We start from the raw sequence: 18,963 nt of genomic DNA, 5'->3' as shown, positions 1-18,963 counted from the left end.
AGGAAGGGGTGAATGTGGTGGACCTCAGTTGTGCCTTTGTCCTATATGGACCACCGTTGTGTGTGTTTGTCATACCTGGACACATCCCCTTCCAGTTTGGTTCCTCCCCTCAGCACCTAGTATAAAGGTGGCTGTCTCCTCCCCCTTGTTCAGTCCAGGTCGGTTAATTGTTGGGATTTGCTCCTGATTCTGTTGTGAATAAAAGCCTACACTTATATTGGCATATCGGTAGTCTTTCGCCTTATTGATAGCGCATCACTTCTACAAATACATAAAGAGCAAAAGAGTAACAATGGAGAGAGTAGGGCCTCTTAAGGATCAACAAGGTCATCTATGTGTGGATCCACAAGAGATGGGTGAGATCCTAAATGAATATTTCTCATCAATATTTACTGTTGAGAAAAGCATGGATGTTAGAGAACTTGGGGAAATAAATAGTGATGTCTTGAGGAGTGTACATTTTACAGAGAAGGAGGTGCTGGAAGTCTTAAAGTGCATCAAGATAGATAAATCCCCGGGACATGATGAAGTGTATTCCAGGACATTGTGGGAGGCTGGGGAGGAAATTGCGGATCCCCGAGCCAAGATATTTGAATCATCGATAGTCACGGGTGAGGTGCCTGAATATTGGAGAGTGGCAAATGTTGTGCCTTTGTTTAAGAAGGGCTGCAGGGAAAAGCCTGGGAACTACAGGCCAGTGAGCCTCACATCTGTGGTGGATAAATTGTTGGAACGTATTTTGAGAGACAGGATCTCCAGGCATTTAGAGAGGCAAGGACTGATTAGGGACAGTCAGCATGGCTTTTTGAGTGGAAAATCATGTCTCACAAATTTGATTGAGTTTTTTGAAGGGGTAACCAAGAAGGTAGATGAGGGCAGTGCAGTTGATGTTGTCTATTTGGGCTTTAGGAAGGCCTTTGATAAGGTACCACATGGTAGGTTGTTGCATAAGATTAAATCTCATGGGATCCAGGGTGAGGTATCTAAATGGAGACAACATTGGCCTCTTGACAGAAGCCAGAGGTGGTTGTAGAGAATTGTTTTTCAAACTGGAGGCCTGTGACCAGCGGTGTGTCTCAGGGATCAGTGCTGGGTCCACTGTTATTTGTCATTTATATTAATTATTTGATGAGAATATAAGAGGCATGGTTAGTAAGTTTGCAGATGATACTAAGATTGGTGGCATAGTGGACAGTGAAGAAAGTTATCTCCAATTGCAACAGGATCTTGATCAATTGGCCCAGTGGGCTAACGAATGGCAGATGGAGTTTAATTTAGACAAATGCGAAGTGGTGCATTTTGGTCGATTGAACCAGGGCAGGACTTACTCAGTTAATGGTAGGGCATTGGGGAGAGACACAGAACAAAGAGATCGAGGGGTGCATGTTCATAGCTCCTTGAACGTGGAGTCACAGGTGGACAGAGTGGTGAAGAAGGCATTCGTCATGCTTGGTTTCATTGGTCAGAACATTGAATACAGGAGTTGGAATGTCTTGTTGAAGTTGTACAAGACATTGGTAAGGCCACGCTTGGAATACTGTGTGCAATTCTGGTCACCCTATTATAGAAAGGATATTATTAAACTAGAAAGAGTGCAGAAAAGATTTACTAGGATACTACTGGGACTTGATGGATTGAGTCATAAGGAGAGGCTGGATAGACTGGGACTTTTTTCTCTGGAGCGCAGGAGGCTGAGGGGTGATCTTATAGAGGTCTACAAAATAATGAGGGACACAGATCAACTAGATAGTCAATATCTTTTCCCAAATGTAGGGGAGTCTAAAACTAGAGGGCATAGGTTTAAGGTGAGAGGGGAGAGATACAAAAGTGTCCAGAGGGGCATTTTTTTCACTCAGAGGGTGGTGAGTGTCTGGAACAAGCTGCCAGAGGTTGTAGTAGAGGTGGGTACAATTTTGCCTTTTAAAAAGCATTTAGATAGTTACATGGGTACGATGGGTATAGAGGGAAATGGGCCAAATGCGGGCAATTGGGATTAGCTTAGGGGTTTAAATAAAAAGGGCGGCATGGACAAGTTGGGCCAAAGGCGGTTTCTATGCGGTAAACCTCTATGACTCTATGATTGTAGCCCACTACAGGGCGAGGACCTGTGGGCAGTGGGTCAGATGAATTTCTGCTTTGTCTGTCATGTCTTCCCATACTAGAAGAGTTTAGCAACCCTCACTGACTAAACACATACATTAAGATTGGCCGACTGTTGGAGGTGAATGCACTGATATGTACATGAAAGAAAGATGAGCAGACAAAGCAAGAAGAAGAGAAGAGGAATGTCTCTGGAGTTCAACCATTGCAATCTGATTATGGAATTGCAGAGTGACAAATCACATGTGGAGGCCAATCGACCCATCATGCCTGTGCCAACTCTTTGAAAGAACCATCCAATTAGACCCAGTCCCCTGCTTTACCCCATGATCCTGCTAAATTTCCGAGCATTTAACCAATTCCATTTTAAAAGTTATTGAATATGCTTTCACTGACCTTTCAGGCCAAATGCAAAGGACAGCAGTTCCTCCCCAAGTCTAACACCTATACCGCCTTTCCTTCACGTGGTCTTACCATCCCTGTTGGAACTGATAACTATTAAAAACCATATTTGGATTTCCAGTGACTGACTGAAAGGTTTACATGTCGAGATTTCAGGCTTTACTGTAACAAAAATGAAAAACACCATTGACCAAACATTTTGATTTGATTTGATTTATTATTGTCACATGTATTAACATACAATGAAAAGTATTGCTTCTTGCATGCTATTCAGACAAAGCATACTGTTCATAGAGGAGGAAAGGAGAGAGTGCAGAATGTAGTGTTACAGTCATAGCTAGGGTGTAGAGAAAGATCAGAGAGTTTAAAAGAATTAGAATGAAGGTTTAGAAGCATAGAACGAGAGTAAAAGATAGAATTAGAAAGTATGCTGGGCACAGCTTGCAAGAACTTGCCTCACTCCGGCGCCATCTTGAAAAATTGAAACACTGCTTCTTTTTATGGCAGTTCCTCGGGATCGAGGATGACTTGTGTCCACTCTTGTTTGAGGAGTTCTGTCACAGTCAAAGAGTAAAATATGCAATCTGCAAACTACTACAGAGTTACTTGAAGGACTCTTTTATCCCCTTTATTCTTTCTTGGGATATATATGTGTTGCTGGATAAGTCAGCATTTGTTGCCCACCCCTTTTCAGTGGACCATTCAAGGTCAACCACATTGCTGTGGCTCTGGAGTCACATGCAGGTCAGACCAGGTAAGGATGGCAGATTTCCTTCCCTCAAGGACATTAGTGAACAAGATGGGCTTTTACAACAATCAATGATAGTTTTGTGGTCACCGTTAATAAGACTAACTTTATGTCCCAGATTTATTGATTCAATTCAAATTGGAATTCCGTACAAGAGTCACAGGGACTTGAAACATGAGCTGTAATTTTACCACCCGCAGAACGGCATTCTCCCATTGGCCTCGGGTGGGATCTTACGAGCCTCGGGCAGGAGAGGCGGTAAAATTCTGCCGACTAACTGTTTCCCTCTCCACAGATGCTGCCAGGCCTGCTGAGTTTTTCCAGCATTTTCTGGTTTTATCCCATGTCCATTAGTCTGGGTCTCTGGATTACTATCTTAGTGGCATTACCCCACCACTACCAGCTCCCCAGAAGGAAACAGTAATACAGGTGAACAAGAATATCGGGGCTGGATTCTCCGACCTCGCCCACAGCTGGGATTCTCCAGCCCCGCTGCAGTGAGCGGAGATTTGGCTGAACGCCAAATTCTCTGTTCTTGCTGGCAGCAGCGGGTGGGCGTGAATGGCCGAGAATTCCAGCCCTGTTCTCTAGTGTACTGGTCCTGTGTACTTTAAAATGGAACACCAGTAAAACGGGAAAATAAGAATACTGATCGGAACTGTTTCTTCCTTCTGGGTCCTATGCACATCTCAGGGCAATTAGGCATGAGTGAAAAATGCTAGCTCTGTCAGTGATGCTCACACACCAAGATCAAACAATAAAAAAAGGCAGATCATAACAGCTTGCCACTCTGTAAAATGTTTTTCTCATTAGTACAAGAAACAGTTTAGCAGGTGCTGTAGAAATCCCTGTAGTATGGTTGGCTGCTCTGCAAGTTAACTAGTCACACATCTGAGTGACACTGAGAAGCACTCAATATCAGAGATATATCTATTTCTTTTGCAAGCAAAATGTACAATTTTCTTTTAAATGGGATGAGAGACATTGAGCAGTACAAAGAGGTAACATGCCTGCCTTGCTTCCTGTGGGGCCTGGATTTGAAAATATCTCAGACTGTTGGCATGCAATACTCTCTTCCCTAACCAATTCAATGAGTTCATCAAAACTCATCCCCATCTCCGGTGGGCATCAGTTAGCAGCGAAAAACAACTTAAATAGTTGTTCAATTAGAATCCTTAGAGAGCAGAAGGAGGCCATTTGGCCCATCGAGTCTGCACCGACTCTCCATAAGAGCATCCCATCCAAGCCCATCTCCGTGTAATCCCATGCATTTACCCCTGGATTAGTATTGATGCTCCAGAATTCCTTAGATTTGAGAGCAGTTCCCAAGGATTTAGAGGCAACAATCCTTGGAAACTATGGGTGGCACAGTGGCACAGTATTAAGTAGGGACTTGGGTTCAATTTCAGCCTTGGACAACTGTCTGTGTGGAGAGGTCGCACCCCTAACCTACACATCTTGAGACACTAAGGGGCAATTTTGCGTGGCCAATACACCTCATCTGCACATCTTTGGACTGTGGGAGGAAACCGGAGCACCCGGAGGAAACCCATGCAAACATAGGGAGAACGTGGAAACTCCACACAGTCACCCAAGGCCGGAATTGAACCCTGCTAACCACTGTGCCACCCAAGGATTGCTGCCTCTAAATCCGAGGGAACTACTCTCAAATCTAAGGAATTCTGGGGTATCAATACTAATACATCCATTATCTCTGGAGATAATTTTGAAAATTCCGAGATTGCAGCTCATCAGCTCCAGGGGATTTATTGCCATGTTTTCCCATTAACTTCTCCAGTCCCATGTCCATACTTAATGATTGCTTTAACTCCTTCATTTTTGGTGCCCCAAAATTTCCAGAATGATTTTCGTGACGAAAGAGATAGGCCGGAATTGTCCCACTGTTCATGTTGGCGGGATTCTCCAGTCCCGCCGGTAGCACACTCCTGCCTGTGGTTTTCCTGTCAGCATGGGGTGACGTCAATGGCAATTCCCATCGACAGCGGTGAGACTGGAAAATCCCACCGCTAGCAGTCAAAGCGGCACCTCCCGCCAGCAGGAACATGTGGCGGGGAGGCGGGAGAATCTCACCCATAAAGCATTTTGCAAGTTTATTCCCCTCAGTTACCCATTCAATTTCCTTTTGGAATCACTGATCATCTCCGCTTCCACCATCCTTGTAGGCAGTGAGTTCCTAGTTAGGGGAGGCGATGGCCGAGTGGTATTATTGCTAGATTATTAATCCAGAAATTCAGCTAGTGTTCCGGGAACCTGGGTTCGAATCCCGCAGATGGTGGAAATTGATTTCAATAAAAAATATCTGAAATTAAGAATCTATTGATGACCGTGAAACCATTGTCGATTGTTAGAAAAACCCATCTGATTCACTAATATCCTTTAGGGAAGGAAATCTGCCATCCTTACCCTGTCTGGCCTACATGTGACTCCATAACCACAGCAAGGCGGTTGACTCTCAACTGCCCTCCAGTGGCAACTAGGAATGGGAAATAAATGCTGGCCCAGCCAGCGACGCCCATGTCCCACGAATGAATGTAAAAAAATGATCACTCACCGTGGAAAAAAAGCCCTTCCTCAGAGATCTCCACACCCTGCACCTCTTGCTGAAAAAAATTAAATCTACTTCCACCAGCCTTTGTACGAACAGCTAATGGGAACCACTTTTCTTTGTCAAACTTAAATACACCTATCATAATCTTGTGCAACCCTATCAGCTCAGATCAAAGGAGAGCAACACCAATACCTTCAACCTAATCTTTATCTGAATCCTCTCATCCCTGGAACCATTCTAGAATATCTCCTCCGCACCTTCTCAAGGACCCTGGCATCCTTCCTTCAGTGTGGTGATCCAGTGGGAGAATTGTGGCCCAACCAGAGCTTTGGAAAAGTCCAGCATAACAGCCTTGCTTTGCACACAATTCTGAAGCCCATGATCGAATATGCTTTGCTAACTACTCTTTCAATGTGTCCTACCACCTGCAATGAACATGAATCCCCAGGTCCCTGGGTGGCACAGTGTCATAGTGGTTAGCACTGCTGCCTCACAGAGCCAGGGACCCAGGTTCGATTCCTGGCTTAGGTCACTGTCTGTGCGGAGTCTGCACGTTCTCCCCATGTCTGCATGGGTTTCATCCGGCTGCTCTGGTTTATTCCCATGGTCTGAAAGAAGTGCTCGTTAGGTGCATTGGCCATGCTAAATTCTCCCTCATTGTACCCAAACAGGCACTGGAGTGTGGCGACAAGGGGATTTTCACTTCATTGCAGTGTTAATGTAAACCTACTTGTGACACTAATAAATAAACTAAAAATAAAACTCTGTACACTCTTTAGAAATGTACCACATATTGTTTTCCCCTATCTCTTTTGCCAACATGTATCATGTCACACTTTTCTGTATTAAATTCCATCTGCCCATCAGCTAAGCTACCTGTTGTCACCAATTGGTAACATCCTCATTGTTTGCTACACCTCCAATTTTGATCTAATTTATATAATTAAAAAAATGATCCCAGTGCTGATCCTTGGGGAACGCTGCTGTCTACCATCCTCCAGACTAATAAACAACTATTTACCATGGGTGGGATTTTCCAGCGCACTTGCCCCAAGACTGTAAAATCCCACCTGAGGTCAACAGATCCTTTCATGGTCCATATCCCGCCCACTATGATGACGGACGGGATAGGAAAATTCCGCCCCAGGACTCAAAAACAAAAAATTCTGGATAACTCAGCAGGTCTGGCAAAAAGAGAAATAATGAGTAGAAATGGAACAGTCTTGTTGAAGGATCCTGCTGGCCAAGGTAGAGGGGAATCCCCCCATTCTCCAGTCCCCATTCCTGCATCTGTGCTTGCTTACAACCTGCTAACCTTCTAACCTGCTGACATAGGGTTGCAAAGAGATCTAGGAGCACAGGTTCATAGCTCCTTGAAAGTGGAATCACAAGTGGACAGAGTGGTGAAGAAGGCATTCGGCATGTTTGCTTTCATTGGTCAGAACATTGAATACAGGAGTTGGGACATCTTGTTGAAATTGTACAAGACATTGGTAAGGCCACACTTGGAATACTGTGTACAATTCTGGTCACCCTGCCATAGAAAGGATATTATTAAACTAGAAAGAGTGCAGAAAAGGTTTACTTGGATGTTCCTGGGATTTGATGGTTTGAGTTAGAAGGAGAAGCTGGATAGACTGGGACTTTTTTCTCTGGAGCGCAGGAGGCTTGGGGTGATCTTATAGAGGTCTATAAAATAATGAGAGGCATAGATCAGCTCGATAGTCAATATCTTTTCCCAAATGTAGGGGAGTCTAAACTGGAGAGCATAAGTTTAAGGTGAAAGGGGAGAGATACAAAAGTGTCCAGAGGGCCAATTTTTTCACACAGAGGGTGGTGAGTGTCTGGAACAAGCTGCCAGAGGCAGAAGCAGAGGCGGGTATAATTTTATCTTTTAAAAAGCATTTAGACAGTTAAATGGGTAAGATTAATATAGAGGGATATGGGTCAAACGTGAGCAATTGGGACCACCATAGTGGTTTAATAAAAAAGGGTCGCATGGACATGTTGGGCCGAAGGGCCTATTTCCATGCTGTAAACATCTATGGCTCTCTAACTGACACACTGGGATAAATCTTCCTGGATGAGTCACAATCCCAAAATTGGGGTGAATTCCCTGGAATCATAGAATCATAGAATCATAGAAACCCTGCAGTGCAGAAGGAGGCCATTCGGCCTATCGAGTCTGCACCGACCACAATCCCACCCAGGCCCTACCCCCACATATTTACCTGCTAATCCCTCTAACCTACGCATCTCAGGACTCTAAGGGGCAATTTTTAACCTGGCCAATCAACCTAACCCGCACATCTTTGGAAGTGACGCAATCTTCCTGGGGGCAGCCAATTGAGAAGCCGCCTCCTGCAGTTCCGTCCAATTAGGGATGGAATCCATGTTCTGTCATAAGGGGCAGGTCCAATCAGCTGCGGACAGAGCCACCGGCCACCTTTGCAATGTTGTTGATGCTTCGCCACTAGCAGGTGCGGCTGGGGTCCCATGGAAGTGTCTTCAGAGGGAGGGAAATGGTTGTCATCGCAGCAGGGAAAGCATTAGTAAAACTAATGAAATACCTGCTGCCTGGGGAGAAATCAACCTGATGAATTATTCGAGGCAAATAAATTTAAACCTTCAGATAAGACGTAGCTCAGACTTCCCACAGTGAAGACATTTCCAATTCATTTTCTGCTGCTTGTCACAGTAAGAGGCCTGTGCACCATCAGGAAAATCTCTTGTGATCTGGAAAATTAAAGACGTGACTTTTTTACCATCCTTCATGAGATTGTTGCCACTATTGGGCAGGTTGCCTATCGAATGTGTTAGACCACCACCAGAAAAAGCATTTGGAGGCAGATACACATTGCGGACTGACCCAAAACACGTCTTTCCAAACTTCATCGTGTTCCCACCTCGACTCATCAACATCCTTTCTCCCTCCACAGATGCTGCCAGACCTGCTGAATATTTCCAACATATTTTTGTTTTTACTTTAAGTTTCCAATATCTGCAGTGTTTTGCTTTTTTCTGATGACCAAGATTTGATTTGATTTATTATTGTCACATGCATTAATATAGTGTAAAGTACTGTTTCTTGTGCTATACAGACAAAACATACCATTCATAGAGAAGGAAATGAGAGTAGTGCAGAATGTAGTGTTACAGTCATAGCTAGGGTGTAGAGAAAGATCAACTTAATGCAAGGTAGGTCCATTCCAAAGTCTGATGGCAGCAGGGAAGAAGCTGTTCTTGAGTCGGTTGGTATGTTTCCTCAGACTTTTGTACCTTCTTCCCGACGGAAGATGGTGGAAGAGAGTATGTCTGGGGTGCGTGGGATCCTTAATTATGCTGGCTGCTTTTCTGAGGCAGCAGGAAGTGTAGACAGAGTCAATGGATGGGAGGCTGGTTTGAATGATGGACTGGGCTTCGTTCATGACCCTTTGTAGTTTCATGCAGTCTTGGACAGAGCAGGAACCAGACCAAGCTGTGATACAACCATAAAGAATGCTTTCTACAGTGCATCTGTAAAAGTTGGTGAGAGCCGTAGTGGACATGCCAAATTTTCTTCGCCTTTGAGAAAGTAGAGGAGTTGGCAGGCTTTCTTAAATATATTGTCGACATGGAGGGAACAGAACTGGTTGTTGGTGACCTGGACACCTAAAAAAGAGAGTTGTCTTTGGTAATGGTGTCAAGGGATATGGAGCAAAGGGGAGGAAAGTGAGATCAGCCAAGATCCAGTTGGATTGGAGGAGCTGAATGGCCTATTCTCGTTCCTCATATCCTAATAATTGTATTGCTGAGTAACCATGCATTTAGTTATGTGGCACATGGTGGCACAATGGTTAGCATTGCTGCCTCACAGCACCAAGGACCCGGGTTCAATTCCGGTCTTGGGTCACTGTCTGTGTGGAGTTTGCACGTTCTCCTCGTGTCTGCGTGGATTTCCTCCGGGTGCTCCGGTTTCCTCCCACACTCCAAAGATGTGCAGGTTTGGTGCATTGGCCATGCTAAACTGACCCACATTGTCCAAAGATATAGGTTCGGGGGATTAGCAGGCTAAATACGTGGGATAGGGCCTGGGTAAGATTAAAAATAAAAGGTGGTTTGGTGCAGACTCAATGGGCCGAATGGCCTCCTTCTGCATCGTAGGGATTCTCTGATTCACATTGTGGGCACGGTGCTACAAAGTGTTAGAGCACCATCTTCTAGGGTGCTATAAATAGAAAGCAATCACTTCTTAAACAAATAGGAAATTCATGGCAAGGTTTTTACTCAGAGTGTGGTGAGAATGTAGAACTTGTTGTTGCACGGAGTAATAGAAGCAAGTAGACATAGATTAGTCTGAGGGCAAACAAGATAACCACATCAGTGAGAAAGCAATGAAAGGATCTGCTGATACAGGTGGATGAACTTGGATTGGAGGAGTATCAATATTGACACACAACAGTTTGGCTGTAAATTCGATATAATTCTTGAGGGATCTATTCTGAAAATACTTTCCTCATTGATTCTCACCTGCGGTGTGATGTTTGCGTGCGCAGCAATGATAGACTCAAGTTGCTGAACTCACTTTAAAAGGCCTTTACGATTCACATCAAGACTTAATGCAGCAAAGTAATTCTTGGCCTCCCTGCAGGCCAGGAGAGGAAGGAGTTGAAAACTCTCCATCGATACAGCTGCCTGAATAGGTATCCTCATTGAACATACATAGCAGGTCATTTACAGCTCCCATCCTGTTGTGTCTTGCCTGAAAAATGGTTAGCTGGCAGCAAAATACTGAGCAATTTAGAATCATATAACATAGAAGGAGACCATTCACTCCATCGTGCCCGTGCTAGCTCCCACTTCACCTGTCTTATCGTATACCTTATCACTTTTTTTCCCGTCAAAATATTGAACCAGTTCCCTTTGGAAAATCATGATGGTATCTGCTTCCATCACACTTTCAGGCAGTGTATTCTAGATCACAAAAACCCACAGTGTAAAAGATAATTCTCCTAATTTCACTTCGACTTTTTTTTGTGTCAATTGTCTGGGGGGAGGCGATGACCGAGTGATGTCATCGCAAGTCTATTAATCCAGAAACTCAGCTAATATTCTGGGCACCGGCGTTCGAATCCCAACAAGGCAGATGGTGGAATTTGAATTTAATAAAAAATATCTGGAATTAGGAATCTACTCGTGACCAAAAAACAAATGTTGGAAAAACCCATCTAGTTCACTAATGTCCTTTAGGGAAGGAAATCTGCTATCCTTACCTGATCTGGCCTGCATGTGACTCCAGAGCCACAGCAATGTAGGGATGGGCAATGAATGCTGGCCAGCCAGTGATGCCCAGGTCCCACGAATGAATAAAAAAAAACCTGGGTGCTGTGGTCACTGAAAACTGTCCTGAATTAAATCTTTCCTTAATCTTCTCCTTAATCTTCTCTCAACTCAGGAAAAGAATCCCAGCATCTCTAGTCTCTCAGTGAAGCAGTGTAACATCTTTGATTCCATTCTGGTGAACCTCCTCTGTATGTTTGACATTCATCCTTCATAAGGCTGCTCATAATTGGACTCAATACTCGACCTAGCCATAGGCGGCACGGTGGTACAGTGGTTAGCACTGCTGCCTCACAGTGTCCACGTTCGATTCCTGGCTTGGGTCACTGTCTGTGTGGAGTCTGTATGTTCTCCTTGTGTCTGCGTGGGCTTCCTTCGGGTGCTCCGCTTTCCTCCCACAGCCGGAAAGACATGCTGGTTAGGTGCATTGGCCGTGCTAAATTCCCCCTCGGTGTACCTGAACAGGCGCCAGAGTGTGGCGACTAGGGGATTTTCACAGTAACTTCATTGCAGTGTTAATGTAAGCCTAGTTGTGACACTAATAAACAAACTTTAAACTTACCAATGATTTAGGGAGGCTGAGTGTAACTTTCTTGCTGTTATATACCTTCCTCTATTAATACAGCTAAGGATTCCCAAATGCACTTTTCCACAGACTTCTCAACTTGCCCTGCCACCTTCAAAGATTTTTGTGCACAGACCCCAATGTCTTTCTGTGCTTGCATCCCCTTAAAAATTAAATATTGTTTAGTTTAGATTGCCTCTCCTCATTCTCCATATAAAATGCATCCATTTGCACCTTTCTGCATTAAAATTGCATTTGCCAAGTGTCTTCCCATTTGTTCAGGCTGTCTATGTCTTCCTGAAGTTTTGTTACTATCCGCCTCACTGTTGACTACATTTCTGAGCTTTGTGACATCTGTAAGCTTTGAAATGATGCCCTATACACCCATCACACTGCTGTGTGAAAAACAGCACATCCCTCAAACCCACTCCTGGGAAACACCAATGTAGGGATGGGCAATGAATGCTGGCCAGCCAGTGATGCCCAGGTCCCACGAATGAATAAAAAAAAACCAAGGTCTGAAAAGCAATCGTTCCCCAGTATTCTGCTCTCCGAATTGTGGTGAAGTTTGCACTCTTGCCACTCACTGTACCTTTAATCCTGCCTGCTTTCAATTTGCTAACAGGGTTATCCTGCAGTACTTTATCAAATGTGTTTCGAAAGTCCAGCAACCCAACATTGGCACAACATTCATCAACGCTCGCTGTTAATTTATCAAAGAACTCAATCATGTTTTTCAGACTGATCATCAGCCTCCTTTTTCTGTAACAAAGTAATGATGTTCCTGCAGCCAATTCACGACCAAAAAAAGAATTTACTTGTGGAATCATAGAATGCCAACAGTGTATTCGGCCCATCGAGTCTGTACCGACTCTCCAACAGACAGTATGTTATCCAAGCCCTCTCCCCACCCTATCCCTGTAATCCCGCACATTTACCTCAGAATGAAGAGTAATAGAGTTGGGCCTGTGCTATACCAGTCAGGGAATCACAGTGACCATTGCTGATGAACAAATACATAACACACACAAATTACATTTCTCTCTCCACCATTTTAACGCAGGCATGAACCAATTTAAAAGTAAGAAGTAAAGTAACATTTATTCATCAGTCACAAGTAGGCTTACAATAACACTGCAGTGAAGTTACTGTGAAAATCCCTGAGTCACCACACTCCGGCGCCTGTTCGGGTACACTGAGGGAGAATTGAGCATGACCAATGCACCTAACCAGCACTTTTGGACTGTGGGAGGAAACTGGAGCACGCAGAGGAAACCCATGCAGACATGGGGAGAATGTGCAGACTCCACACAGACAGTGATCCAAGTCCAGAATAAAACCCGGGTCCCTGGCGTTGTGAGGCAGCAGTGCTAACCGCTGTGCCACTGTGCTGCTACGTGAGTTCCATCAAATGCAAGACATAAGTGGTTAGTGATCTTTTTGTGCTGAAGATGAATTCATACAAGATCACAATGTCGTGGAAATTAATGATTTGAAAATGAGAAGCACCAACTCGCAGATTCAACCTCAAGTGACTTCAGCTAAAGTACCTAATGGAAGTTGACAGTTTTCAAAACTTGGAGGTTGAATGTCTCAGCACTGAGTTTCTCATGCAGAGCACCAGCCTGTAGAGTAGTAGTGGAAGACAAATGCAAGCTGACACTAATCCTGCTCTTCGAAGTGGTTTTAGAAAGTTTGGGCTGACACAGTGGCAGGTCAGGTGTTGGGGGGGGTGTGTGGTGAGGGGTAGAGAAAATTACAAAAGTGAGTCAAAGTTACCCTTGGGATGGATACAGATAGACTTAAGGACAGTGCCTGTACTGAATATTAATGGAAAAGCATAATCAAAATCCTTCAGGCAGAGATTCCTTGTGAGAGAGCTTGGAGATGGGTTAGATAACAAACTCAGTGGGATTTGAAAAGTGACACAAACACTGAGATGTGCCAATAGTCTGACAGCTGCAAAGAAATGACTAGATTATAACCAAGTTCCAAGGTAAGCAATATAACAGTGGGGTAACATTCAGGAAACAGGACATGTAATACAAATATTAAACTTGAAAAGCAGAGGGGACAATTGAATGGTGACACAATGGTTAGCACTGCTGCCTCACAACGCCAGGGAACCGGGTTCAATTCCAGCCTCAGATCACTGTCTGTGTGGATTCTGCACGTTCTCTCTGTGTCTGCACGGGTTTCCTCTGGGTGCTCCGGTTTCCTCCCACAGTCCGAAAGACGTGCTGGTTCATGCATTGGCCATGCTAAATTCTCCCTCAGTGTGCCCGAGCAGCCATCTGAGTTGTGGCGACTAGGGGACTTTCGCAGCAGTTTAATTATCCTCAAACTCTGGCCCATAGTTCTGGACTCCCCCACCATCAGGAACATTTCATCTGAATCTATCCCGTCAAACCCTGTCAGAATTTTATGTTTCTATGAGATCCCCTCTCACTCTCCTAAACTCTAATGAATACAGTCCTAACTGACTTAGTCTATCCTCATATGACAGACCTGCCATTCTAAGAATCAGCCTGGTAAACCCTTACTGTACTTCCTCAAGGGCATCCTTCCTCAGGTAAGACATTGGCAAGGGCACACTTGGAATACTGATATTATTAAACTAGAAAGAGTGCAGAAGAGATTTACTAGGATGCTACCGGAACTTGATGGTTTGAGTAATAAGGAGAGGCTGGATAGACTGGGACTTTTTACTCGGGAGTGTAGGAGGCTGAGGGGTGATCTCATAGAGGTTGATGTGGTGTATATGGATTTCAGCAAAGCGTTTGATAAGGTTCCCCATGGTAAGCCTTTGCAAAAAATACGGACACATGGGATTGAGGGTGATGTAGTGGTTTGGATCAGGAATTGGCTAGCTGTAAGAAAACAGAGGGTGGTGGTTGATGGGAAATATTCATCCTGGAGTTCAGTTACTAGTGGTGTACCGTAAGGATCTGTTTTGGGGCCACTGCTGTTTGTCATTTTTATTAATGACCTGGATGAGGGCGTGGAAGGATGGATTAGTAAATTTGCGGATGACACTAAAGTCGGTGGAGTTGTAGACAGTGTGGAGGGAAGTGGCAGGTTACAGAGGGACATAGATAAGCTGCAGAGCTGGGCTGAGAGGTGGCAAATGGAGTTTAATGCGGAAAAGTGTGAGGTGATTCACTTTGGAAGGAGTAACAGGAATACAGAGTACTGGGCTAATGGTAAGATACTTGGTAGTGTGGATGAACAGAGGGATCTGGGTGTCCATGTGCATAGATCCCTGAAAGTTGGCACCCAGGTTGATAGGGTTGTTAAGAAGGCGTATGGTGTGTTAGCTTTTATTGGTAGAGGGATTGAGTTTCGGAGCCAGGAGGTTATGCTGCAACTGTACAAAACTCTGGTGCGGCTGCATTTGGAGTATTGCGTACAGTTCTGGTCGCCGTATTACAGGAAAGATGTGGAAGTGTTGGAAAGGGTGCAGAGGAGATTTACCAGGATGTTGCCTGGTATGGTGGGAAAATCGTATGAGGAAAGGCTGAGGGGCTTGAGGTTGTTTTCGTTAGAGAGAAGAAGGTTAAGAGGTGACGTAATAGAGGCATACAAGATGATCAGAGGATTAGATAGGGTGGATAGTGAGAGCCTTTTTCCTCAGATGTTGATGGCTAGCACGAGGGGACATAGCTTTAAATTGAGGAGTGAGAGATATAGGACAGATGTTGGAGGTAGGTTCTTTACTCAGAGAGTAGTAAGGGCGTGGAATGCCCTGCCTGCAGCAGTAGTGGACTCATCAACATTAAGAGCATTCAAATGGTTCTTGGATAAACATATGGATGATCTTGGAATAGTGTAGATTAGAGGGGCTTTAGATTGGTTCCACTGGTCAGTGCAACATGGAGGGCTGAAGGGCCTGTACTGCGCTGTAATGTTCTATGTTCTATAAAATAATGAGGGACATAGATCAGCTAGATAGTCAATATCTTTTCCCAAAGATAGGGGAGTTTAAAACTAGAGGGCATAGGTTTAAGGTGAGAGGGGAGAGATACAAAAGTGTCCAGAGGGGCAATTTTTTCACACAGTGGGTGGTGAGTGTCTGGAACAAGCTGCCAGAGGTAGTAGTAGAGGCGGGTACAATTTTGTCTTTTAAAAAGCATTTAGATAGTTACATGGGTACGATGGGTATAGAGGGATATTGGCCAAATGTGGGCAATTGGATTAGCTTCGGGGTTTAAAAACAAAAGGGCGACGTGGACAAGTTGAGCTGAAGGGCCTGTTTCCATGCTGTAAACCTCTATGACTCTATGACTATAAGGGCACCAAAACTGCACATAGTACTCCACGTGTAGCCTCGCCAGTGTTCTACACAATTGCAAAAAAACATTCCTATCCCTGTACTCAAATCCTCTTGCTATGAAGGCCAACATGCCATTTGCCTTCTTTACTGCCTGCTGTACCTGCGCGCTTATTTTCAGCGACTGATGCACGAGGACTCCAAGGTCTCGCCGAGTATCCACCTCTCTCAATTTACACCCATTCAAGTAAGGAAAGCTAACAGTACAGCAAAACACAATGCTAGAATAGTTAATGAAGGATATGGCCAATCACAGATGTGGAGGAAAATATCATGGCTGAAAATATAGCAAAGAAAGTAAATACTTTGCTGTGGCTCTCATCAAAAAATATGATGGTGGGAATGAAAGAAGACAAGAGAAGAAGGTGAAACAGTTACCCAAGTGTGACGTTAGTGTATCCTAAAGAAATGTATTTTTAAAATCATGTTCTCTGCGGTTAAACAAATTTGTTTTTTTTATTGCTACTGGGCTGTCTGCTCGAAGTCCTTTTATTGCTGCATCAATGGCTTAAATGGGGTTTTGTTTATTTTTAATCTGGGCCTCGATACTTTCTGGGATCTTTTTTGACACTGCATTGTGAGGATTGATTGACAAGTCAAAATCAGGTGGTTGCCCCCCAGAAAAATCGAAGGATTTGTTTTCTGTTTTAGTTTAGAAGGGGATGGACATCAGACTGAAAAGCAATGTTTTTCTCTCTCTCTCTGGTATCGGAAGTTCTGCTGGCTAGCTAGAAGCAAGGCTTTTTGCCTTCCTGGAGTGAAAAGAAAATCTGCTGTTGGTGGTTGGCTTGTCTAGGGTCTCTCTCTCTCCCTGGTGTTCTGGGGAACTGTTCTGACATCAAGCTGGCCTGGGTGCATATCAAGAAGGCTGATAGAAGTTACAAAGCTGTGAAGACAAAGTTTCAATTCTCCACCTAAGTTCCAGCATCACGTGAACATTTGTATTTTCTGTCCTAAACACTGTGGTAAGGGTTTGTTTGATTGGAAAATTTTGTATACTTGTAAAGGGTTATACAATATCATGATTGCTCTTTTATCCGTAATTGTTAAAAGTTATTGTGAATTTTATTTCTATACATGTTAGCTGTATTCTTAACTAAACTTTGTCTGATAAAAGCTCCCTAGTGGGTCAGTTGAACCATACTTAAAATAAAGCATCACATGCTCACCCTATCCAAATTCAAATTGCAAAGCTTATGATCCAGGTGGGGGTTCATAAAACACTTTGGCATTTCTGACCTGAATTATAACTCAAGATGACAAAATGATGACAATAAAGTCGACTGAAAGAGTTGGTTGAACTCAAAGTGGAAGAGGCCTGGTGAACCAATGGTGGAATACAATAGCTTTTATAAAGTAAGCGGATAAATATTTAAAAGATAAAAACATTGAAAGAGGTTGGCATCCTTTACATTCGCCTGACAAGACAAATGGGATGTTATTTTAACACCTCAGCTGAATGCTGGAATCTTTCACAATAAAGATTGATGAATGTCAGCTAAGATTATTTACGTGGCTCTGCATTGAGGCAAACCTCTCAGGTTAGAAGGTATAGTCTAAATGTTCGAGCCAAGCATTCAGAATCAGTTCCGTATGCAAACCCCACTTGGCTGCCAATCAAGCAATGATTTTAAAATTCTTATGCTTGTTCTCAAATGCCTCTATGGCCTCAGTCCCCTCTATTTCTGGAACCCCCTCCAGTTCGACAATCCTCCGAGGCATCTGTGTTCCCCTAATTCTGGCGGCACGGTGGCACAGTGGTTAGCACTGCTGCCTCACAGCTCCAGGGACCCGGGTTCAATTCTGGCCTTGGGTCACTGTCCTGTGTGGAGTTTGCACATTCTCCCCGTGTCTGTGTGAGTTTCCTCCGGGTGCCCCGGTTTCCTCCCACAGTCCAAACATAGAACCATAGAACCATAGAAAATTACAGCTCAGAAACAGGCCTTTTGGCCCTTCTTGTCTGTGCCGAACCATTTTATGCCTAGTCCCACTGACCTGCACTTGGACCATATCCCTCCACACCCCTCTCATCCATGAACCCGTCCACGTTTTTCTTAAATGTTAAAAGTGACCCCCGCATTTACCACTTTATCCGGCAGCTCATTCCACACTCCGACCACTCTCTGCATGAAGAAGCCCCCCCTAATATTCCCTTTAAACTTTTCTCCTTTCACCCTTAACCCATGCCCTCTGGTTTTTTTCTCCCCTAGCCTCAGCGGAAAAAGCCTGCTTGCATTCACTCTATCTATACCCATCAAAATCTTATACATCTCTATCAAATCTCCCCTCAATCTTCTACGCTCCAGGGAATAAAGTCCCAACCTATTCAATCTCTCTCTGCAACTCAGCTTCTCAAGTCCCAGCAACATCCTTGTGAACCTTCTCTGCACTCTTTCAATCTTATTTACATCCGTCCTGTAACTAGGTGACCAAAACTGTACACAATACTCCAAATTCAGCCTCACCAATGCCTTATATAACCCTACCATAACACTCCAACTTTTATACTCGATACTCCGATTTATAAAGGCCAATGTACCAAAGGCACTCTTTACGACCCTATCCACCTGTGACGTCACTTTTAGGGAATTCTGTACCTGTATTCCCAGATCCCTCTGTTCAACTGCACTCTTCACAGTCCTACCATTTACCCTGTACGTTCTTCTTTGGTTTGTCCTTCCAAAGTGCAATATCTCACACTTGTCTGAGTTAAATTCCATTTGCCATTTTTCAGCCCATTTTTCTAGTTGGTCCAAATCCCTCTGCAAGCTTTGAAAACCTTCCTCCAATCTTTGTATCATCAGCAAACTTGCTGATCCAATTGACCACATTATCATCCAGATCATTGATATAGATGACAAACAACAATGGACCCAACACCGATCCCTGCGGCACACCACTAGTCACAGGCCTCCACTCAGAGAAGCAAT

This window comes from Mustelus asterias, chromosome 6 (assembly GCF_964213995.1).
Source record: "Mustelus asterias chromosome 6, sMusAst1.hap1.1, whole genome shotgun sequence".
Lineage (NCBI taxonomy): Eukaryota > Metazoa > Chordata > Chondrichthyes > Carcharhiniformes > Triakidae > Mustelus > Mustelus asterias.
The sequence above is the reverse complement of the archived record's forward strand: the minus strand, read 5'-3'. Positions refer to the sequence as shown.